Source organism: Microcaecilia unicolor, chromosome 12 (assembly GCF_901765095.1).
Source record: "Microcaecilia unicolor chromosome 12, aMicUni1.1, whole genome shotgun sequence".
NCBI classification, from domain to species: domain Eukaryota; kingdom Metazoa; phylum Chordata; class Amphibia; order Gymnophiona; family Siphonopidae; genus Microcaecilia; species Microcaecilia unicolor.
Genome location: NC_044042.1, coordinates 79,962,090 through 79,966,998, shown reverse-complemented (window position 1 = coordinate 79,966,998; position 4,909 = coordinate 79,962,090). Strand labels below are relative to the sequence as shown.

The window sequence follows — 4,909 nt, the reverse complement described above, 5'->3', positions numbered from 1 at the left end:
GCTCTGTTCTGTCTTGGGTTTTTTTCTTATTGCACTTTTAGTGTACGCTCTGGTAAATTCTCCTCCACTGCTATCCCACTATCAGTTGGTGTATCTCAAAACTCTGTCTTGGGACCCCTTCACTCTCTATTCTTGTTTCCTTGGTGCTTTCATCTCCTCTCATGGTTTTCAGTACCATCTTTACGTTGTAATCCCCCAGGGGTATTCATGTGCTGAAGGCCCTCTTCTAGCTCCTGTCCATCATCACAATCCCTCAGCCAGGGCTCACTAGCACTTTGCTTCTGAGAAAGGCCCAGAAACAAGGCTCCTCTATGGCAGCCTGTAAACTTAGTCTCAATGTTTGGACTTCCCCTTTAACTCAGGGTGACTCCCTCATTTACCACCAGTTCGTGGACATACCTCCCTGCTGTATCGTCTAGTAACAGGCCACTTTTCCGGTACCCCTGATGGGTGCCCTGTAACCTTTCTTGGGAATATAACCCTGGTTTCTCAGCTTTCATCAATATGCAAATTCACTCTATACCAGATGCAAATCCCCTTTATTAGCACCCTGCTCCAGTGTTGTGGGGAACAACTTCTTTCCAGCATATCATTCAACTTCCAATAATACACAGTTCCATTACTACCAAAAGGCATACCAGGTAAGTACCTTCTTGGTTTTTAGAGGGCTCCTTCTTTCTCCACTTCCAGGTGCTCTCCTCCAGCAGGCTTTCCAGGTCCCCATCTCCTCCCCTCCTTCCTCTTCTTTATAGGGTGGCTAATAAACCTCCCCACCTCTTTAGGCCCCTCCCCCTGGTTCCAGAAAGGTCCAGGCCCAGAACTCTCTCCACCTATCCCTCACCTACTCTGAGAGCTCCCCCTGGTGGCCTCTTCAGGGAAGGGCAGGTCCTATACCATGAGCACTCCCTAGCTGTCCCTTCAGGTCATTACATGGACCTACCCCTTTTGGCTCCCTCTAGTGACCAGATCAGGGTATTTTCTAGTCTTTTCCCTAGGACAGCGCCTCTCCACTTCCCCTATTCTTTATCTCTGTGGATAACATTGTCATTCTCCCTGTCTCCTTGGCTTGTTACCTTGGGATCATCTTTGACTTCTCTCTGTTTCTTTCTCTGCACATATTTAACAGACTGCTAAAACCTGTCATTTCTTTCTCTATAACATCACCAACATTCATCCCTTCCTTTCTGAATACACTACCACAACCCTTATCCATGCTCTCATCAATTCCTGCTTAGACTACTGTAACCAACTCTTTACAGGTCTCTCACTAAATCATCTCTCTCCCCTTCATTCAGTTCAAAATTCTACTGCATGACTTACCTTCCACCAATTTATTTTACTGCCTTAAAGAGAAGAAAAATACTGAATGAATTCATTTTAATCTCTCCCTACATCCCTCTTCAGGTAAGTCACTCTTATCTGCACTCTTCTCTTCGACCTCCAACTCCATTCCTTCCATCTTGTTATGCCATATGCCTGGAATACACTTCTTGAGTCAGTAGGTCATGCTCCATGTCTCTGTCACTATTCAAATCCAGGGCTTGCACAACCCAGCAAGCATGGTAATCTTGGAAGGGAAGATGCTGACCTTTGAAAGGCACCACAAGCTGCTGCACACCATGTTATCAGTTACGCCATCCCTACTCTGTCCCTTCTCTTTTCACCCCTCATTCGGTCCTGCACCTCTCTCACTTTCTCTCCTCCTCATCCAACAGTACTCTAAACTTGCCTGGGTCACCCATAATGTCAGCAATACAAGGAGTGCCTTCAGATGACCCAGAAGACCTTCACTCAGACATGTGTGGCCCTCGCAGAAAGAGGGAGTTGCATCAAAAGAGGCAGGACACAGCTAAGGGAAGGCTCTCTGGGGAAGAGGGTAGATACAGGGATACAGAGGGGAGATGCTGAACAGAACAGATAGCAGGAATGGATGGTGGACATGGAGAGAGAAGAAATGTCAAATGGACAGGAGACCCTGGAAAGAGCAGATGATAGATGAGACTCAAGGAAGGGGGAGGAGAACAGAGTAGGAGGAGGATGGGGCCAGAGGGTGAGGTGGGGACAAGGGGAATGTAAACAAATACCCCATCAGTCTCCTCAGCCTATTGGCTAAGATCAAATGTAGCATCTGTTCTTATCAGTTGAATATCTGATACATCCCTATCCAGGGACCTTACTTTGAATGGATTTTGGGGACAGGGAGACAAATCTGGAGCTTGCTTCATCCACTCCATGCATCAACATGGTATTGCAGTACTTTCATGCATGGTGCATTTCCATTTGGAGTGGAGGAGTACCTAATGGTTAGTGCAGTGGCCTAACTAGGTTTGATCCTCACTGCATCTCTTTGTGACTCTGGGCAAGTCAATTAACCCTCCATTGCTCCAGGTACAAAATAAGTACCTGTATATTAGAAGTAAACTGCTGTGATTGTAACCACAGAAAGGCGGTATATCAAATCCCGTTACATTCCTCCCTCTTCTATTTTAATTTCTTATATACTGCTTGCAAGCCTGAAAGCTATCCAAGCAGTTTACATTCAGGCACAGAAGGTAGAAGGGGAACAAAATAGACGATGCATGGGACTGGAAGGAGTAGAAGGTGGATGAGATTAGGTGGTGAAATGGGGAGAAAAGGAACAGAGTAGAAGATGGATGGGACTAGGAGGGATAGAGGAAATAAGCAGCAAATTACTGGGACTTTGTGACTGACTGGGAGTGTGTTGGAGGACAAAGCAGGGAATCAGGTTCTGCTTTATTGTGTTATGCTTACCCTTCCTTGCACTGCCATTATGTCTATACATGTGTTCCATTTAACTCTCTGATATTTTGTAAACTACTTTGATATCTCTTGATGATTTGTCAGTTTAACAAATAAATTAAATAAATTATGAATGGGAGAGATGGAGTGGAAATCTCAAGGAGATAGTGTGGACCTGGCAGTTGGTAGGAATGAGTAGGGGGTTGTTGATGGGTTGGGAGAATGTATGAAGGTATGAAATGGGAATAAGAGAAGGGGGAAGAAGTGTGGGAAAAGGTTGAGACATGTGAATGACCTGGAAGACTGGAGAGAGTATGAGAGGCATTGAAAAGGGATAGGAGTTCTATGGAGGGGTATGAGAGAGGAAGGGGATGGATCTCTGAAGGTGTTGAGTGAGGGTGTAAATGGGATTAAAAAGATAATGAAACAGAGGCAATAGGAGATGAGGTAAAGATAAAAGAATGGCCTGGAGGCAAGGGATGGAAGGAGAGACAGGGATAGAATTGGGGAAGATATGAGAGGCAGTGGAGGGGTAGGTAAGGGCTGAGAGAATGAATACAGAGGAAAGAAACTGGGGACTATGGAGTGAGTGAAAGATGGAAAGAAGAGGAGAGGAAACTAGAGAAGGAGAGAGACAGAGGGAGCAATGGGAGTGCTGGAGAAGGATGAGAGAAAGATGGAAAAAGCCAGTAGATAGATGAGAGGTAAAAAGAGAGAGAGTGTAAAGACTAGAAAGTGAGAGAAGGAGAGAATAAGGGAAAATCAAATGGGTGGGTATAAAGGCAGAGAAGATAAAAGTGCAAAAAAAATACAACGTTAAAAGAAACATCAGTGGCAGACAGATGTAGAGAAGGAAAGGAAGAAGACAAAAGGAGAGAGAATAAATGGAAAGGTATATCTGGAAAAGAATTTAAAAGAAGACTGGCATAAGGAAAGTGGAAAATAGACTGGGCCTAGCCCAATTAGAAAAATAAAATGCCCAGACAAAGGTAGGAATGAAAAATATTATTTAATATTTATTAAGTATTGGGATATGTCTGCATTGGAAAATATAGATCTTTTCTATTTTTGTATTTAACAGAGTACAGGAGAAAATGCATTTCTGTATCTGTTTTTACCAGTATTGCAGTATTTATGGAGTCTGGCTTTCTTGGGTGGAAAGGGGGGGGGGGGGGGAATCTTCATATCAGTTTTTATGCTTTTTGTTTTTATTGTTGTCCCTTATTTTGTATTAGGAGAGGGTATGTCCATATTCTGCACATGTGACTGAGGTGAAGAATTCAGCTAGGACAGGACTGAGCATCCACAGTCCTCAAGGGCCACAACCCAGACAGGTTTTCAAGATTTCTACAATGAATATACACAAGATTGATTTGTATGTACTTTTCCATTGTGTGCAAATAGCTCTCATGCATATTTATTGTGGAAATCTTGAAAATCCGATTGAGTTGTGACCCTCAAGAACCATGGTTGCCCACCCCAAACCAGCAGGTACTATCTGTGTAGGAATCTGTAACAGTATAACATGTTGTATTTTCCAAGTAGTAGATGTATTGAGGCTCTAGAACCCAGTGTAATATTTATAACATTGTCTTTTCACAGATAGGTGAGGGCTGTTATAGCTTGGTAAGTTTGCTATATAGGTTTTGAGTATCTTTTTGCAGGGTTTTGTGTTATTTTGCAAAGATTTGAATGCAGGCACTTGGCACTCAAGAAAAAAAAATGATCACGACTAATGCTTTCCACATCCCATAGAGTCACCACACAAACCGAAACCTGTGTGCATTAAACAAAGTGTCTGGCAGTGGAAGGAGTATGTACTGTTCCTGAGATAATAATCACAATTTTTCATATTTTTTTGTATGGTGTGTTGTAAGAGGGACATCTCCATTGTAGAGGGGCCTAGTGCTTAGAGCACCGGTCTTGCAATCCAGAGGTGGCCGGCTCAAATCCTGCTGCTGCTCCTTGTGATCTTGGCCAACTCACTTAACCCTCTATTGCCTCAGTTACAAACTTAGATTGTGAGCCCTCCTGGGACAGAGAAATATCCAGAGTACCTGAATGTAACTCACCTTGAGCTACTACTGAAAAAGGTGTGAGCAAAATCCAAATAAATTATTTGAGATTCTGTTGCTACTATCTGAGATTT

General features: G+C 43.4%; 1 non-coding gene across 1 annotated transcript; it reads left to right on the top strand.

Annotated features, from left to right (window-relative positions):
* The first annotated feature begins 2,089 nt into the window (after positions 1 to 2,089).
* On the top strand, positions 2,090 to 2,279 carry LOC115482319. The gene has a single exon (XR_003944070.1). It is a non-coding gene; the product is annotated as a U2 spliceosomal RNA (small nuclear RNA).
* The last annotated feature ends 2,630 nt before the right edge of the window (positions 2,280 to 4,909 follow it).